Source organism: Bos javanicus, chromosome 4 (genome assembly GCF_032452875.1).
Source record: "Bos javanicus breed banteng chromosome 4, ARS-OSU_banteng_1.0, whole genome shotgun sequence".
Taxonomy (NCBI): Eukaryota; Metazoa; Chordata; class Mammalia; order Artiodactyla; family Bovidae; genus Bos; species Bos javanicus.
In genome coordinates this window covers 882,956-903,596 of record NC_083871.1, presented here as the reverse complement: position 1 = coordinate 903,596, position 20,641 = coordinate 882,956, and positions in this window count along the sequence as shown.

Here is a 20,641-nt window from a genome sequence, read left to right as displayed (position 1 = left end):
CGTGTTCCAATCTGCAGAGACCCTGGGATCAAAGTCAGAAATGGAGAGGAAGCCTGAGATTCCAGCCTCAAATCGAGATGAGGCCCTATTCATCCCTGCAGCGATGCACGAGGAATCCCGAGGTGCCCCTCGCAACGACAAAGGAGATCTGACTTCCCTGAGGAGACATGAGCGGTCCCCCAGGTCGAAACGCAACTCGAGAGGAACTTCCTGCCACAACTCAAGGCAAACTATGAAATTCTCCCCTGCACACTTGAGGAGGCCCTTTTACGCTGCAGCATTTCCAAAGAAAGCCCACCTTTCCCTTGGAACTCGAAAGGATCCTCGATATGCTTTATGAAACTCCAGAAGTTTCAAGAGATACCCGTCCCAACTCGAGAGAAATGCTGAGTTTCCCACCACAAGTCAAGAAGAGCCCTGTTTTCCCTGCCTCAACTCGAGATGAGGCCCTCTTCCTTTGCACGGACCCCAGTGGAGTCCCGAGAGGCCCCTCCAACTGCACAATATTCCTGACTTCCCATAAACACCATGAGAAGCTCCCTGAGGTCACTGTCACATGTTGAGGGAAGCCAGGGTTTCCTGCTGCAACTCCAGAAAGACCTCGATATTCCCCCTTCAATGCATCTTGAGGCCCGATTCCCCTGCGCGACTCCAGAGCAATGCCGTGCTCCCCCTCGCAACTCGAATGGAGACTGAACTTCCCTGGGGCCACCTGAGAGGCTCCCTGAGTTCCCCGTAGTTACTCGAGAGAAACCCCACACGTCCTGCTGCAGCTCAAAAAACCAAAAAACACGATATTCCCCCGTCATCGCGAGATGAGGCCCTTCTTTTCCTGCAGGGCCTAGAGAGCAATCCCAAGTCCTCTCTCATAACTCCACAGGAGGCTTGACTCCCTTTAGGCCACTCAGTGGGCTCCAAGAGATACTCGTCTCAACTCGAGAGGAGAGCAGAGTTCTTTGCTTCCACTCCAGCGAGGCCTGACACCCCGGGTGAACCTTGAATGCAAACCCAAGATCCCTGTCGCCACTGGAAAGGAACACGGAATTTGTGGACACATGCCTAGATGAGGTCTATTTGCCCTGCTGTGACACAAGAGCAATCCCCGTCTCCCACTCGTAACTCGAATGGAGATTGGACTTCCCTGCGCCAAATTGAAAGGCTCCCTGAGTTCCCCGTCATAACTCGAGAATCCCGCCGAAACTTGAGAAAAACCACTAGGTTCCCCCGTCATCGCGAGATGAAGCCCTTTCCCGCTGCCATGTCTCAAGTGAAATCCCATGTTCCATCTTGAAATTTTAAAAGGTACTTGATACCCTTGATGCACCTCCAAAAGTTCCCCGACATACTGGTCTCACTGGTGAGGAACACCGAGTTTCCCGGCACCACTTAATCTGAGCCCCTTCTCCCTTACTTGTCTCGACATGAGGGTCGATTCCCCTGCTTTGTCTGGAAGGGGATCCCGACCTTCACGTCCCACCTCAGAAGGAGGACGGTCGCACACTGAAACTCGAAAGGAAGCCTCGTGTGCCCTGCCACATTCCGAAAGACACAGATTTCCCTGTCCACTCAAGAAAGGCCCCGATGCCTGGGCACCTCTTCAAATGTAACCCTGTGGATGAAGTCACAACACGAAGGGTCACTGACACCTCAGTTGCATAATCCGGAAACAGCTGCATGTTCCAAATACAACTCAACAAGTGGCCTGTCTCCCTGTGAACAACTAGTGATGCCAGGGAAGTTCCAACCTCATCACAAAATGAAGCCTGACTCTCCTGATCCAACTCTGCAGAAACCCTGCGATCAAAGTCAGAAATGGAAAGGAACACTGAGGTTCCCGCCTTATCTCTAGATGAGGCCTTATTCATCCCTGCAGCGATGCGCGAGGAATCCCAAGGTGGCCCTCACAACGCCAAAGGAGATCTGAATTCCCTGAGGAAACACGAGCAGTCCCCCAGGTCGACAGGAAACTCGAAAGGAACCCTAAGCTTCCCACCACAACTCCATGCAAACGACGAAATTCAGGCCTGCCTGCTTGAGGAGGCCCTATTACGCTGCAGCGTTTCCAAAGAAATCCCACGTTTCCCTTGGAACTCGAAAGGGTCCTTAACCCTTTCGCTTTACGAAACTCCTGAAGTTTCCCGAGATACCCGTCCCCACTCGAGAGGAACGCTGAGTTTCCCGCCACAAGTCAAGAAGAGCCCCGTTTTTCCCGCCACAAGTCAAGATGAGGGTCGATTGTCCTGTTTCGCCTGGAAAGGAATGCCGACGTCCCCGTCGCACCTTGAGAGCAGGATGGTATCTACATGACACTGGAGGGGAACCTGGGGGCCTTGTCACAATCTGAAAGCCACGTATTTCCCCATCCACTCGAGATCAGGCTTGATTTCCTTGCACTGACTCCAATGTCAGCCGAGAATCCACTGAAAACACGGAGGGAGTTCTGATGCTCCGGTTGCTAATCAAAAGAGAGCCCCAGGTCCAAAATTCAACTCTGCTGGAGGCCTGAAACCCTGTTGACAACTCGAGAGGAAAGCAGAGTTCAATGCCTCCACACACGTCGAACCTGACTCCCTGTTTGAAATGGCATACACAGGCCAAGACCCACGTCAGAACAGGAGAGGAACCCTGTGGTTCCTGCCTCAACTCGAGATGAGGCACTCTTCCTTCAACCAAACACAGTGGAATCCCGACAGCTCCTCCAAACCCCACAGTATTCCTGACTTCTAATAGGCACCCTGAGAAGCTCCCTGAGGTGACCGTCACAAGTCGAGGGAACCCAGGGTTTCCTGTCACAACTCGAGAAACACCTTGAGATTCCCTGTTCAACTCAGCTTGAGGACTGATTCCCCTGCCGTGACTCGAGAGCAATGCGGCTTTCTCCCTCGCAACTCGAATGGAGACTGGATTTCCCTGAGGCCACACGAGAGGCTCCCTGAGATCAAAGTCGTAACTTGAGAGAAACCACACACATCGCGTGGCAGCTCGAAAAAAAACCACGAGATTCCACCGTCATCGCGAGATGAGGCCCTTCTATTCCTGCAGGGCCTAGACAGCAATCCCGAGTCCTCTCTCAAAACTCCACAGGAGGCTTGACTCCCTTTAGGCCACTCATTGGGCTCTAAGAGATACCCGTCACAACTCGAGAGGACAGCTGTGTTGACGAGGCCTGACTCACGGGTGAAACTTGAATGCAACCCCGAGATCCCTGTCGCCATGGAGAGGAACACGGAGTTTCTGGACACAAGCCTAGATGAGGTCTATTTGCCCTGCAGTGATGTGAGAGCAATCCCCAGCTCCCCCTTGCAACTCGAATGGAGATTGGACTTCCCTGGGGCAACACGAGAGGCTCCCTGAGGTCCCTGTCATAACTCGAGAATCCCAGTCAACTCGAGAAAAACCACGAGGTTCCCCCGTCATCATGAGATGAGACCCTTTCGCGCTGCAGCATCTCAAGAGAATTCCCACTTTCCCTCTTGAACTTCGAAACATTACTTGACAACCTTGATGCAGCTCAAAATGTTCCCCGACACAACAGTCTCACTCGAGAGGAACAGCGAGATTTCAGGCACAACTTAATCTGAGTACTTTCTCCCTTCCTGATCTGAAGATGAGGGTCTATTTCCCTGCTTTGTCTTGAAAGGGATCCCGACCTTCCAGTCGCACCTCAGAGGGAGGCCGCTCTCATATTGAAACTCGAGAGGAAGCCTCGTGGTTGATACACATTCCAAAAGATACTGATTTTCCTGTCGACCTAAGATAAGTCCCGATGCCTGGGCACTTCTTCCAATGTAACCATGAGGATGAAGTCACAACACGAAGGGGCACTGACACCCCACTTGCATCATCCGGAAAAAGCTGCAGGTTCCAAATACAACTCAACAAGTGGCCTGTCATGCCATGAACAACTCGAGAGGCAAGTTGAGTTCCATTCCTCAACACGAGATGAGGCCTGACTCTCCTGTTCCAACTCTGCAAAGACCCTGCAATCGAAGTCAGAAATGGATAGGAACCCTCAGGTTCCCACCTCAACTCGAGATGAGGACCTCTTGCATTGCACCAAACCCAGTGAAGTCTCGAGAGGCCCCTCCCAACTCCACAGTATCCCTGGCTTCTCATAGGCACCCTGAGAAGCTCCCTGAGGTCACCGGCATAAGTCGAGGGAACCCAGGGTTTCCTGCCGCAACTGAGAAAGACCTCAAGATTCCTTCTTCAACGCGTCTTGAGACCCGATTCCCCTACCATGACTCGAGAGCAATGCCGCAATCCCCCTTGCAACTCAAATGGAGACTGGATTTCCTTGTGCCACATAAGAGGCTCCCTGAGTTCCCCATCGTAACTCGTGAGAAACCACACTTCCGCCACAGCTCAAAAAAACCCACGAGATTCCCCCATCATCGCGAGATGAGGTCCTTCTTTTCCTGCAGGGCCTAGAGAGCAATCCCAAGTCCTCTCTCAAAACTCCACAGGAGGCTTGACTCCCTTTAGGCCCCTGAATGGGCTCTAAGAGATACCCGTCGCTACTCGAGAGGAAAGCGGAGTACTTTGCTGCCACTCGAGACGAGGCCTGACTCCCTGGGTGAATTATGAATGCAACCCCGAGATCCCTGTCGCCACTGGAGAGGAACACGTAGTTTCTGGACACAAGCCTAGATGAGGTCTATTGGCCCTGCTGTGACACGAGAGCAATCTCCAGCTCTCCCTCGCAACCGAATGGAGATTGAACATCCCTGGGGCAACACAAGAGGCTCCCTGAGTTCCCCGTCATAACTCGAGAATCCCGCCGAAACTCGCGAAAACCACTAGGTTCCCCCGTCATCGCGAGATGAAGCCCTTTCCCGCTGCCACGTCTCAAGAGAAATCCCACGTTCACTCTTGAAATTTGAAACGGTACTTGACACCCTTGATGCAACTCAAAAAGTTCCCCGACATACCGGTCTCACTGGAGAGGAACACCGAGTTTCCCGGCACCACTTAATCTGAGCTCCTTCTCCCCTCCTGATCTGGACATGAGGGTCGATTCCCCTGCTTTGTCTGGAAGGGGATCCCGACCTACACGTCCCACCGCAGGAGGAGGCCAGTCTCACACTGAAATTCGAGAGGAAGCCTCGTGTGTCGTGCCGCATCCCTAAAGACACAGATTTCCCCGTCCACTCAAGAAAGGTCCCAATTCCCGGGCACCTCTTCAAATGTAACACTGAGGATGAAGTCATAACATGAAGGGGCACGGACATCCCAGTTGCATCATCCAGAAACAGCCGCAGGTTCCAAATACAACTCAACAAGTGGCCCGTCACCCCATGAACAACTCGAGAGGCCAGCGGAGTTCCAACCTAATCACAAGACAAGACCTTACTCTCCTGTTCCAACTCTGCAGAGACCCTGCGATCGAAGTCAGAAATGGAGAGGAACACTGAGGTTCCCATCTCATGTCGAGATGAGGCCCTATTCATCCCTGCAGCGATGCACGAGGAATCCCGAGGGGGCCCTCAAAACGCCAAAGGAGATCTGCCTTCCCTGTGGAAACACAAGCAGTCTCCCAGGTTGACAGGCAACTTGAGAGGAAGCCTAGCTTCCCGCCACAATTCCATGCAAACGACGAAATTCTCACCTGCACTCTTGAGGAGGCCCTTTTACACTGCAGCGTTTCCAGGGAAAGCCCACTTTTCCCTTGGAACTCGAAAGGGTCCTTGACACGCTTTACAAAACTCCAGAAGATTCCCCAGATACCCGTACTCACTCGAGAGGAACGCTTAAATTCCCGCCACACGTCAAGAACAGCCCCCTTGTCCCCGCCTCAAGTCTAGATGAAGTTTGATTGCCCTGCTTCGCCTGGAAAGGAATGCTGACATCCCCATCACACCTCGCGAGGAGGCTGGTATCTACTTGACACTGGAGGGGAACCCGGGGGCCTTGTCATAATTTGAAAGCCACTGATTTCAACATCCACTCGAGATCAGGCCTGATTTCCTTGCACCAATTCAAATGTCAGCCGAGAATAAACTCACAAAACTAAGGAGTTCTGATACCGTGTTTGTTAATCCAAAAAGAGCCCCAGGTCCCAAATTCAAATCGGCTGGAGGCCTGAAACCCCTTTGACAACTCGAGAGGAAAGCAGAGTTCCATGCCTTCAATCATGTCGAGACCTACCTCCTTGTTTGAAACGGCATACACAGCCCGAGACCATGTCAAAACAGGAGAGGAAACCTGAGGTTCCCACCTCAACTCGAGATGAGGCGCTCTTCCATTGCACCAAACCCAATGGAGTCCGAGAGGCCCCTCCCAAGTCCACAGTATTCCTGACTTCCAATAGGCACAATGAGAAGCTCCCTGAGGTCACCGTCACAAGTCGAGGAAACCCAGGGTTTCCTGCCGCAACTCGAGAAAGACCTCAAGATTCCCTCTTCAACGCGTCTTGAGGCCGGATTCCCCTGCAGTGAATCGAGAGCAATGCCACGCTCCCCCTCACAACTCAAATGGAGACTGGACTTGCCTGGGGCCACACGAGAGTCTCCCTGAGTTCCCCGTCATAACTCGAGGAAAACCCCACATGTTGGGCCACAGCTCAAAAGAAACCATGAGATTCGCCTGTCATTGTGAGATGAGGCCCTTCTTTTCCTGCAGGGCCTAGAGAGCAATCCCGAGTCCTCTCTCAAAACTCCACAGGAGGCTTGACTCCCTTTAGTCCACTCTATTGGCTCCAAGAGATACCCGTCGCAACTGGAGAGGAGAGCGGAATTCTTTGCTTCCACTCGAGACGAGGCCTGACTGCCCGAGTGAACCTTGAATGTAACACCGAGATCCCTGTTGCCATTAGAGAGGAACAAAAGCCTAAATGAGGTATATTTTCCCTGCAGTGACTCTAGAGCAATCCCCAGCTCCCCCTCGCAACTCTAATGGAGATTGGACTTCCCTGGGGCAACACGAGAGGCTCCCTGAGTTCCCCATCATAACTCGAGAATCCCACCACATCTCGAGAAATACCACGAGGTTCACCCGTAATCATGAGATGAGGCCCCTTCCCGCTGCAGTGTCTCAAGAGAAATCCCACGTTCCCTCTTGAAATTTGAATCGGTACTTGAAACCCTTGATGGAACACAAAAAGTTCCCCGACATACCGTTCTCACTCGAGAGGAACACTGAGATTCCCGGCTCAACTTAATATGAGCCCTTTCTCCCCTCCTGATCTCGCCATGAGGGTTGATTCCCCTGCTTTGTCTGGAAAGGGATCCCGACCTTCCTGTCGCACCTCAGGTGAAGGCCGGTTTCACACTGAAACTCCAGAGGAAGCCTCGTGGCCCGTGCCACATTTCAAAAGACACTGATTGCCCTGTCCACTCAAGAAAATTCCCGATGCCTGGGTACCTCTTCGAATGTAACCCTGTGGATGAAGTCACAATACGAAGGGGCACTGACACCCCTGTTGCATCGTCCGGAAAAAGCTGCAGATTCCAAATACAACTCAACAAGTGCCCTGTCTCTCCATGAACAACTGGAGAGGCAAGCGGAGTTCCATTCCTCAACACAAGACGAGGCTTACTCTCCTTTTCCAACTCTGCAGAGACCCTGCGATCCAAGTCAGAAATGGAGAAGAAGCCTGAGATTTCCACTTGAGATGAGGCCCTATTCATCCCTGCAGCGATGCGTGAGGAATCCCGATGTGCACTTAGCAATGCCAAAGATCTGACTTCGCTGAGGAGACAGGACCATCCCCCAGGTCGACATGCAGTTCTAGAGGAACCTTAAGCTTCCCGCCACAACTCCACGTAAACTACGGAATTCTCCCCTGCACGCTTGAGGAGGTGCTTTTTACGCTGCAGAGTTTCCACAGAAAGCCCACGTTTCCCTTGGAACTTGAAATGGTCCTCGACATGCTTTAGGAAACTCCAGAATTTTCCTGAGATACCCGTCCCCACTCGAGAGGAATGCTGAGTTTCCCACGACAAGTCAAGAAGAGCCCCGTTTTCCACACCTCAAGTCGAGATGAGGGTCGATTACCTTGCTTTGCATGGAAAGGAATGCCAACGTCCCTGTCGCACCTCGAGAGGAGGCTGCTATCTTCTTGACACTGGATGGGAACCCGGGGGCCTTGTCACAATTCGAAAGCCACTGATTGCCCCATCCACTCGAGATCAGACCTGATTTCCTTGCACCAATTTGAATGTCAGCTGAGAATCAACTCACAACATGAAGGGAGTTCTGATGCCCCAGTTGCTACTCCGAAAAAGGCCCAGGTCCAAATTCAACTAGCTGGTGGCCTGAAATTCCTTTGACAACTCGAGAGGAAAGCAGAGTTCCATGCCTCCACACAGGTCGAGACCTGACTCCCTGTTTGAAGCGGCATACACAGCCCAAAACTCACGTCAGAACAGGGGAGGAACCCTAAGGTTCCAGCCTCAACTCGAGATGAGGCCCTCTTCCATTGCACCAAACCCAGTGGAGTCCCGAGAGGCTCCTCCCAAGTCCACAGTATTCCTGACTTACAATAGGCACCCAGAGAAGCTCCCTGAGGTCACCGTCATGGGAACCCACGGTTTCCTGCCGGAACTCGAGAAAGACCTTGAGATTCCCCCTTCAACGTGTCTTGAGGCCCCATTCTACTGCCGCGACTCGAGAGCAATGCTGCGCTCCCCTTCAGAACTCGAATTCAGACTGGACTTCCCTGGAGCCACAGAAGAGGCTCCCTGAGTTCCCCGTCATAACTCGATAGAAAACCCACACGTCCACCACAGCTCGAAAAAAATCACGAGATTCCCCCTTCATCGCGAGATGAGGCCCTTCTTTTCCTGCAGGGCCTAGAGAGCCATCCCTAGTCCTCTCTCAAAACTCCACAGGAGGCTTGACTCCCTTTAGGTCACACAATGGGCTCTAAGAGATACCCGTTGCAACTGGAAAGGAGAGCAGGGTACTTTGCTGCCACTCGAGATGAGGCCTGACTCCCCGGTTGAACCTTGAATGCAACCCCGAGATCCCTGTCACCACTGGAGGGGAATCGGAGTTTCTGGACACAAGCCTAGATGAGGTCTTTTTGCCCTACATTGACTGGGGAGCATTCTCCAGTTCACCTCACAACTCGAAGGAGATTGGACTTCCCTGGGCCAACACGAGAGGTTTCCTGAGTTCCCCGTCATAACTTGAGAATCCCGCCACAACTCGAGAAAAACCACGAGGTTCCCCTGTCATTGCAAGATGAGGCCCTTTCTCCTTGCAGCGTCTCGAGAGAAATCCCATGTTGCCTCCTGAAATTCGAAACGGTACATGACACCCTTGATGCAACTCAGAAAGTTCCCCGACATACTGGTCTCACTCGAGAGGAACACCGAGTTTCCTGGCACAACTTAATCTGAGCCCCTTCTCTACTCCTGATCTCGACATGAGGGTCGATTCCCCTGATTTGTCTAGAAAGGGATCCTGACCTTCCTGTCGCACCTTAGGAGGATCCGATCTCACACTGAACTCGAGAGGAAGCCTCGTGGGTCGGGTCACATTCTGAAAGACACCGGTTTCCCTTCCACTCAAGATAAGCCCCGATGCCCGGGCACTTTGTATGTAACCCTGCAGATGAAGTCACAACATGAAGGGGCACTGTAAACCCTGTTGCATAGTCCGGAAAAGCCGAAGGTTCCATATGCAACTCAACAAGGGGCCTGTCACCCCAAAAACAACGTGAGAGGCAAGCGGAGTTTCATTCGTCAACACAAGAAAAGGCCTGACTGTCCTGTTCCAACTCTGCAGAGACCCTGTGATCGAAGTCATAAACGGAGAGGAACCCTCAGTTTCCCGCGTGAACTCTAGATGAGGACCTATTCATCCCTGCAACGATGTGCAAGGAATCCCGAGGAGCCCTTCGCAATGCCAAAGGAGATCTGACTTCCCTGAGGAGACACTAGCAGTCCCCCTGGTCGACACACAACTCAAGACGAACCCTAAGCTTCCCACCACAACTCCACGCAAACTACGAAATTCGCCCCTGCCCGCTTGAGGTGGCCCTATTAGGCTGTAGCGTTTCCAAAGAAAGCCCACGTTTCCCTTGGAACTTGAAAGGGTCCTCGACACGATTTACGAAACTCCAGAAGTTTCCCGAGATACCCGTCCCCACTCGAGAGGAACACTGAATTTCCCGCCACAAGTGAAGAAGAGCCCCGTTTTCCCAGCCTCAAGTCGAGGTTGGTGTTGATTGCCCTGCTCGCCTGGAAAGGAATGCTGTCATCTCTGTCACACGTCGAGAGGAGGCTGGTACCTACTTGACACTGGAGGGGAACAAGGGGGCCTTGTCCCAATTTGAAATCCACATATTTCCCCATCCACTCGAGATCAGGCCTGATTGCCTTGCACCGATTCGAATGTCAGCCGAGAATCAACTAACAACACAAAGGGAGTTCTGATGCTCTGGTTGCTAATCCGAGAAGAGCCCCAGGTCCCAAATTCAACTTGGCTGGAGGCCTGAAACCCTTTTGACAACTCTAGAGGAAAGCAGAGTCCATGCCTCCACACACGTCCAGACCTGACTCACTGTTTGAAATGGCATACACAGCCCGAGACCCACGTCAGAACAAGAGAAGAACCCTGAGGTTCCCACCTCAATTCAAAATGAGGCCCTCTTCCATTGCACCGAACCCAGTGGAGTCCCGAGAGGCCCATCCCAACTCCACAGTATTCCTGATTTCCCATAGGGACCCTGAGAAGCTCCCTGAGGTCATTGTCACAAGTCGAGGGAACCCGGGGTTTCCTGCCACAACTCGAGAAAGACCTCGAGTATCCCCCTTCAATGCATCTTGAGGCCCAATTCCCCTGCCGTTATTCGAGAGCAATGCTGTGCTCTGCTTGCAACTCGAATGGACATTGGACTTCCCTGGAGCCACACGAAAGGCTCCCCAAGTCCCCCGTCATAACTCGATAAAAACCTACACATCGTGCTGCAGCTCAAAAAAAAAAAAAAAAAAAAAAAAAAAAAACGAGATTCCCCCGTCATCGCGAGATGAGGCCCTTCTTTTCCTGCAGGCCCTAGAGAGCAATCCCGAGTTGTCTCTCAAAACTCCACAGGAGGTTTGACTCCCTTTAGGCCACTCAATGGTCTCCAAAGATACCCGTTACAACTCGAGAGGAGAGCGGAGTTCTTTGCTTCCACTTGAAACAAGGCCTGACTCCCTGGCTGAAGTTTGGATGCAACATTGAGATCCCTGTCGCCACTGGAGAGGAACGCGGAGTTTCTGGACAGAAGTCTTCATAAGGTGTATTTGCCTTGTAGTGACTCAAGAGCAATCCCCAGCTCCCCATCGCAACTCGAATGGAGATTGGACTTCCTTGAGGAAACGAGAGGTTCCCTGAGTTCCCCGTTGTAACTCGAGAATCCCGCCGAAACTCAAGAAAAATCACAAGGTTCCCCCGCCATTGCGAGATGAGGCAATTTCCTGCTGCACCATCTCAAGAGAAATCCCATGTTCCCTCTTCAAATTCGAAATAGTACTTGACACCCTTAATGCAACTCAAAAAGTTCCCCGACATACCTTTCTCACTTGAAAGGAACACCGAGTTTCCCAGCACATCTTAATCCGAGCCCCTTCTTCCCTCCTGATCTCGACATGAGGGTCAATTCCCCTGCTTTGTCTGGAATGGGATCCCGACCTTCCCGTCACACCTCAGGAAGAGGCCAGCCTCACATTGAAACTCAAACGGAAGACTCGTGGCTTGTGCCACATTCTGAAAGATCGATTTCCCCATCCACTCAAGATAAGACGTGATGCCCTGGCACCTCTTCGAATGTAACCCTGAGGATGAAGTCACAACACAAAGGGGCACTGACACCCCAGTTGCATCTTCTGGAAAAAGACGCAGGTTCCAAATATACTCGACAAGTAGTCTGTCACCCCATGAACTACTTAAAAGGCAAGCGGAGTTCAATTCCTCAACACAAGATGAGGCCTGACTTTCCTGTTCCAAGTCGGCAGAGACCCTGCAATCAAAGTCAGAAATGGAGAGGAACCCTGAGGTTCCAGCCTCAACTTGAAATGCGGCCATATTCATCCCTGCAGTGATGTATGAGGAATCCCAAGATGCCCATCGCAATTTCAAAGTGCATCTGACTTCCCCGAGGAGACATGAGCGGTCACACAGGACGACACGTAACTCAAGAGGAACCCTAAGCTTCCCGCCACAATTCCACGCAAACTGCAATATTCTACCCTGCATGCTTGAGGAGGACCTTTTACTCTACAACGTTTCCAAAGACAACTCACGTTTCCCTTGGAACTGGAAACGGCCCTTGACTCACTTTAGGAAACTCCAGAAGTTTCCCGAGATACCCGTCCCCACTCAAGCTGAACGCTGAGTTTCCCGCCACAAGTCAAGAATGACCCTGTTTTCCCTGCCTCAAGTCGAGATGAGGGTCGATTGCCCTGCTTCGCCTGGAAAGGAATGCTGAGATCCCCTTTGCACCTCGAGTGGAGGCTGGTATCTACTTGACAATAGAGGGGAACCCGGGGGCCCTTCACAATTTGAAAGCCACGTATTTCCCCATCTACTCGCGATCAGGCCTGATTCCCTTGCACATATTCGAATGTCAGCAAGGAATCAACTCACAACATGAAGGGAGTTCTGATGCCCTGGTTGCTAATTCGAAAAGAGCCCCAGGTCCCAAATGCAACTCAGTAAGAAGCCTGAAACCCCTTTGACAACTCGAAAGGAAAGCAAGGTTCCATGCCTCCACACACATTGAGACATGACTCCTTGTTTGAAATTGCATACACAGCCCTAGACCCACGTCAGAACAAGAGAGGAACCCTGAGGTTCCCACCTCAACTCGAGATTAGGCCCTCTTCCATTGCACAAAACCCAGTGGAGTCCCGAGAGGCCCCTCCCAATTCCACAATATTACTGACTTTCCATAGGCACCTTGAGAAGCTCCCAGAGGTAACCGACACAAGTCGAGGGAAAAGAGGGTTTCCTGCTGCACCTTGAGAAAGAACTCACGATTCCCCCTTCAAGGCATCATGAGGCCCGATTCCCCTGCTGTGACTCGAGAGCAATGCCGTGCTCCCCCTCACAACTCGAATGGAGACTGGACTTCCCTGGGGCCACACAAGAGGCTCCCTGAGTTCCCCATCGTTACTCGAGAGAAACAACACACGTCCCGCCGCAGCTCAAAAAAAAAAAAAAAAAATGACGAGATTACCCCATAATTGCGAGATGAGGCTCTTCTTTTCCTGCAGGGCCTAGAAAGCAATCCCGAGGCCTCTCTCAAAACTCCACAGGAGGCTTGACTCCCTTGAGGCCACTCTATTGGCTACAAGAGATACCCCTCCCAACTGGAGAGAAGAGCGGAGTCCTTTGCTTCCACACGACACAAGGCCTGACTCCCCGGTTGAGTCTTGAATGCAGCCCCGAGATCTCTGTCGCCCCTGGAGAGGAACATTAGTTCCTGGACAGAAGCCTGGATGAGGTCTATTTGCCCTGCAGTGACTCAAGAGCAATCCCCAGCTCTCCCTCGTAACTCAAATGGAGATTGGACTTCCCTGGGCCAACAGGAGAGGCATCCTGAGTTCCCCGTCGTAACTCAAGAATTCCACTGCTACTCAAGAAAACCACGAGGTTCCCGCATCATCGCAAGATGAAGCCCTTTCCCGTTACAGCGTCTCAAGAGAAACCCCACGTTCCGTCTTGAAGTTCGAAACGGTACTTGACACCCTTGATGCAACCCAAAAAGTTCCTCGATATACCGGTCTCACTCGAGAGAAACACAGAGGATCACGGCATCACATCATCTGAGCCCCTTCTCCCCTCCTGATCTCGACAGGAGGATCGATTCCCCTGCTTTGTCTGGAAGGGGATCCCGACCTTCCCGTCGCACCTCAGGATGAGGCCAGTCTCATGAAGAAATTCGAGACATAGCCTCGTGGGTGGTGCCACATTCCGAAAGACCCCAGTCCACTCTTGACAAGAACCCAATGCCCAAACACCTTTTCAAATATAACCCTGTGGATGAAGTCACAACACGAAGGGGCACTGACACCCCAGTGCATCGTCCAGAAAAACGCGCAGGTTCCAAATACAACTCGACAAGTGGCCTGTCAACCCATGAACAACTCGAGAGGCAGGCGGAGTTCCATGCCTGAACACAAGACGAGGCCTGACTCTCCTGTTCCAACTCCATGCGATCGAAGTCAGAAATGGAGAGGAACCCTGAGGTTCCTGCCTCAACTAGAGATGGGGTCCTCTTCCATTACACCAAACCCAGTGGAGTCCCGAGAGGCCCCTCCCAACTTCACAGTATCCCTGACTTCTCAGAGGCACCCTGAGAAGCTCCCTGATGTCACCGGCACAAGTCAAGGGATCCCAGGGTTTTCTGCCGAAACTTGAGAAAGACCTCCAGATTCCTTCTTCAACTCATCTTAAGGCTCGATTCCCCTACCATTACTCGAGAGCAATGACGCACTACCCCACACAAATGGAATGGAGGCCTGATTTCCCTGGCACCACGCGAGAGGCTCCCTGAGATCCCTGTCATACCTCGTGAGAAACCCCACACTGGCGCTGCAGCTCGAGAAAAACCACGAACCTCCCCCGTCATCGCGAGATGAGGCCCTTCTTTTCCCACAGGGCCTAGAGAGCAATCGCAAGTCCTCTCTCAAAACTCCACAAGAGGCTTGATTCCTTTTAGGCCACTCAGTGGGCTTTAAGAGATACCCATCGCGACTCAAGAGGAGAGCGGAGTTCTGTGCTTCCACTCGAAACGAGGCCTGACTCCCCGGGTGAGTCTGGAATGCCACCCCAAGATCCCTGTCACCCGTGGAGAGGAACATTAGTTTCTGGACACAAGCCTGGATGAAGTCTATTTGCTCTGCAGTGACTCGAGTGCAATCCCCAGCTCTCCCTCGCAACTCGAATGGAAGATTGGACTTCCCTGGGCCAACATGAGAGGTATCCTAGTTCCCTGTCTTAACTCGAGAATCCCGCCACAAGTCAAGAAAAACCACGAGATTCCCCCGTCATTGCAAGATGAAGCCCTTTCCCTCTACAGTGTCTCAAGAGAAGTCCCACGTTCCATCTGGAAGGTTGAAACGTTACTTGACACCCTTGATGCGACCCAAAATGTTTCCTGACATACTGGTCTCACTTGAGAGGAAAACCGAGGTTCCTGGCACCACTTCATCTGAGCCCCTTCTCCCCTCCTGATCTCAACAGGAGGGTCGATTCTCCTGCTTTGTCTGGAAGGGGTTCCTGACCTTCCCGTCGCACCTCAGGATGAGGCCGGTCTCACAAAGAAATTCAAGACATAGCCTCGTGGGTGGTGCCACCTTCCGAAAGACCCCTATTTCCTGGTCTGCTCTTGATAAGAACCCGATTCCCAGACACCTCTTCAAATGCAACACTTTGCATGAAGTCACAACACGAAGGGGCACTGACACCCCAGTGCACTGACCGGAAAAACTCTCAGGTTCCAAATACAGCTCGACAAGTGGCCTGTTACCCTGTGAACAACTCGAGAGGCAAGCGGAGTTCCATTCCTCAACACAAGACGAGGCCTGACTCTCCTGTTCCAACTCTGCAGGGACCATGCGATCAAAGTCAGAAATGGAGAGGAACCCTGAGGTTCCTGCCTCAACTCGAGATGAGGCCCTCTTCTGTTGGGGGCCAAAGTGAGGCATTCCGCCCATGGCAAAGGACATTAGGAAGGAGGCTCGACATATGCAAAGGCGGGATCGAGCCTCAGGAGTCCGCCTGGAAGTCCTCGAGCATCTACCCCCATTACCAGACCCTGCCTACTTTACTACTTTGTGCTCTTACCTACACCTCAGACTTTACGGGGGTCTGTCCCCCACCACCTCTTTCGGAGAAGGAGTTAACTTAGAGCTCCAGTGAATAAAAACTCCTGGGCGTGACAAGAGTGTTTTTAACCTACAAACTCCTCTGAAGGTTCTCTGGCCTGCCTGACAGGCTTGTCCGGCCACATGTGATTGCTCACAGCCTCCCAACCATGAGAGGCACGAGATGCTTTAAACCTTCTACAAACAGGTTCCTTAGAAAAGTTAAAAAACTATTAGTATAAGTATAATGGGCTGATTCAAAATTGTATTGGTGAAGTGTTTTTCATTTGTTGAGCCAATGTTTGTTGCTAAGTCTCCATATCACCTGCCCTTACACACATTAATGAATATATAGAAGAAATAAGTATTAACCTTTGATATTAATCATGTTAGACTTTAGGCTAAGTAAATTCTTTCCTTAACTAAAATCCACTACACCCTCACCCTATAGGAATGTAACTTTATTTGGGTGGCGTCTGTTTTAAGAATAATTACCCCTGGAGAAATAAGTGTCCTGGTTGACTGACCGCTGTCACAAGGAGAGGGTCATAAATTGTCAGGAGGCCCCCTGGGCAGAAGATGATGTAACACCCCTAAGATTTCTGTATACATTTGTATGAAGCACCTGACTTTGATAAAAGTCAGGACTGCTGACCCTGCATGACTTTTGCATAACATCTCAGTGTATAAAAGTAGATCATGGAAAATAAAGAATTGGGATCAGTTCCTCAAAAGACTAGTCTCCCCATGTCTCTCTCTCTCTCAAATTCTGTCTGAGTCTCCATCTGGAGCGCAGAACACACCATGCTTACTAATTATGCCTGGGCTTCTAAGATCCAACCAGGGAGGCCTCAGTGTCTCCTCTCATTTGGGAGAACAGAAGGAAGCCTGCGGCCTATATAAATGGTGCAAGCTTCTTGTCTTGAAGATTTATTGGTCTCCCATGTAAACCAAGCTACTCAGCCTCTTTTCTCCACTGAATTTTCCTACTGAGCTATCCTCATTCTATTATTCTTTATATCTCTAATTAATATCAAATTGAAGCTATTGTATCTTGATCCTCACCAACGACAGCCGTGGCTGGACCCCAGTACTCTTCCATTGCACCAAACCCAGTGGAGTCCCCAGAGGCCCCTCCCAAATCCCCAGTATCCCTGACTTTTCAGAGGCACCCTGAGAAGATTCCTGAGGTTACTGGCACAAGTCGAGGGAACACAGGGTTTCCTGCCACAACCCGAGAAAGACTTCGAGAGTCCTTCTTCAACGCATCTTGAGGCCCGATTAGCCTACCATGACTCGAGAGCAATGCCACACTCCCCCTCACAACTTGAATGGAGACCTGACTTCCCTGACGCCACACGAGAGGCTCCCTGACTTCCCCGCCGTAACTCGTGAGAAACCCCACACTGGCGCCGCAGCTTGAGAAAAAACACGAGATTCCCCCATAATCGCGAGATGAGGCTTTTCTTTTCCCGCAGGGCCTAGAGAGCAATCCCGAGTCCTCTCTCCAAATGCCACAGGAGGCTTGACTCACTTTAGGCCACTCAGTGGGTGAAACAGATATCCGTCGTGACTGGAGAGGAGACCGGAGTTCTTTGCTTCCACTCAAGATGAGGGCTGACTCCCCGGGAGAGTCTGGAATGCAACCCCGAGATCCCTGTCACCCCTGGAGAGGAACATTAGTTTCTGGACACAAGCCTAGATGAGGTCTATTTGCCCTGCAGTGACTCGAGAGCAATTCACAGCTCTCCCTCACAACTCGAATGGAAAATGTGACTTCCCTGGGCCAATACGAGAGGCATACTGAGTTCCCCGTCGTAATTCGAGAATCCCGCTGCAACTCGAGAAAAACCACGAGGATCCCCTGTCATAGCAAGATGAAGCCCTTTCCCGCTACAGCATCTCAAGAGAAGTCCAACGTTCCATCTTGAAGTTCGAAACGGTACTTGACACCCTTGATGAGACCCAAAAAGTTCCGACATACCGGTCTAACTCGAGAGGAACACTGAGGTTCCCGGCACCACTTCCTCTGAGCCCCTGCTCCCCTCCTGATCTCGACAGGAGGATCGATTCCCCTGTTTTTTCTGGAAGGGTATTCCGACCTTTCTGTCCCACCTCAGGATGAGGCCGGTCTCACGAAAAAATTCTAGACGTAGCCTCCTGGGTGCTGCCATATTCCAGAAGACCCTGATTTCTCTTTTCGCTCCTGATAAGAACCCGATGCCCGGACACCTCTTCGAATGCAACCCTGTGGATGAAGTCACAACACGAAGGAGCACTGACACCCAATGCATCATCTGGAAAAACCCGCAGGTTCCATATCCAGCTCGACAAGTGGCCTGTCACCCCGTGAACAACTCGAGAGGCAAGTGGAGTTCCATTCCTCAACAGAAGACGAGGCCTGACTCTCCTGTCGCACCTCTGCAGGGACCCTTGGATCGAAGTCAGAAATGGAGAGGTTACCTGAGGTTCCTGCCTGAACTCGAGATGAGGCCCTCTTCCATTGCAGCAAACCCACAGGAGTCCCGAGAGTCCTCTCCCAACTGTACAGTATGCCTGACCTCTCCGAGGCACCCTGAGAAGCTCCCTGAGGTCACTGGCACAAGTCGAGGAAACCCAGGGTTTCCTGCCGCAACCCGAGAAAGATCTCCAGAATTCTTCTTTAACGCGTCTTGAGGCCTGATTTCCCTACCATGACTCAGCAATGCCGCGCTCCCCCTCACCACTCGAATGAAGACCTGACTTCCCTGGCGCCCCACGAGAGGCTTCGTGAGCTTTCAATTGTACCTCATGAGAAACCCCACACTGGGGCGTCAGCTCAAGAAAAACCACGAGACTCCCCGTCACCGCAAGATGAGGGCCTTCTTTGCCTGCATAGCCTGGAGAGCAATCCAGAGTTCTCTCTAAAATTCCGCAAGAGGGTTGACTTCCTTTAGGCCACTCAGTGGGCTCCAAGAGAAACCCGTCGCGACTTGAGAGGAGTGTGGAGTTCTTTGCTTTCACTCGGGAAGAGGCCTGACTCCCCGGGTGAGTCTGGAATGCAACCCTGAGATCCCTGTCGCACCTGCAGAGGAACATTAGTTTCTGGACACAGGCCTAGATGATGTCTATTTCCTTGCAGTGACTCGAGAGCAATCCCCAGCTCTCCCTTGGAACTCGAATGGAAGATTGAACTTTCCTGGGCCAACACAAGAGACATCCTAATTTCCTCGTCATAACTCAGGAATCCCGCCGCAACTCGAGAAAAACCACGTGGTTCCCCCGTCATCGCAAGATGAAGCCCTTTCCCGCTACAGTGTCTCAAGAGAAGTCCCAAGTTCCATCTTGAAGTTCCAAATGGTACTTGGCAGCCTTGATGCAACCCACAAAATTCCCCGACATACCGGTCTCCCTCGAGAGGAACACCGAGGTTCCCGGCACCACTTCCTCTGAGCCCCTGCTCCCCTCCTGATCTCGACAGGAGGGTCGATTCTCCTGTCTTGTCTAAAAGGGGTTCCCGACAATCCCATTGCCCAGCAGGATGAGTCCGGTCTCACAAAAATATTCGAGATGTGGCCTCGTCAGTAGTGCCACATTTCGAAGGTCCCCGATGTCCTGGTTCGCTCTTGATAAGAACCTGATGCACGGACAGCTCTTCGAATGCAACCCTGTGGATGAAGTCGCAACACGAAGTGGCACTGACACCCCCGTGCATGGTTCGGAAAAACCCTTAGATTCCAAATACAGCTCGACTAGTGGCCTGTCACCCCGTGAAAAACTCGAGCGGCAAGCGGAGTTCCATGCCTCAACACAAGACGAGGCCTCCCTCTCCTGTCCCAACTCTGCAGGGACCCTGCGATTGGAGTCAGAAATGGAGAGGAACACTGAGGTTCTTGGCTCAAGTCGGGACGAGGCCCTCTTCCATTGCACCAAACCCAGTGGAGTCCCGAGAGGCCCCTCCGAACTCCACAGTATCCCTGACTTCTCAGAGGAACCCTGAGAAGCTCCTTGAGGTCACCGGCACAAGTTGAGGGAACCCAGGGTTTCCTGCCCCAACCCAAGTAAGAACTCGAGAGTCCTTCTTCAACGCATCTAGAGGCCCAATTCCCTTACCATGACTCGAGAGCAGTGACACACTCCACCTCGCCCCTCGCATGGAGACCCGACTTCCCCTGTGCCTCACGAGAGGCCCCCTGAGCTCGCTGGCGTACCTCGTGAGAAACCCCATGCTGGCGCCGCCGCTCGAGATAAACCCCGAGACTCCCACATCATTTCAAAATGAGGGCCTTCGTTTCCTGCATGGCCTAGAGAGCAATCCCGAGTCCTCTCTCCAAACTCCACAGGAGGCTTGGCTCTCTTTAGGCTACTCAGTGGGCTCCAAGAGATACCTGTCGCGACTCGAGAGGAGAGCGGAGTTCTTTGATTCCACTCCGGACCAGGCCTGACTCGCCAGGTGAGTCTGGAATACAACCCTGAGATCCCTGTCTCCCCTGGAGAGGAACATTAGCTTCTGGACACAAGCATAGATGAGGTCAATTTGCCCTGCAGTGACTCGAGAGCAATCCCCAGCTCTCCTTTGCAACTCGAATGGAAGATTGGACTTCCCTGGGCCAACACAAGAGACATCTTGTATTCCCCGTCGTAATTCCAGAATCCCACCACAACTCGAGAAAAAACACGTGGTTCCCCCGCCATCGCCAGATGAAGCCCTTTTCTGCTACAGCGTCTCAGGAGAAGTCCCACGTTCCGTCTTGAAGGTCGAAACGGTACTTGGCACCCTTGATGCGACCCACAAAGTTCCCCGACATACTGGTCTCCCTCGAGAGGAACACCGAGGTTCCCGGCACCACTTCATCTGAGCC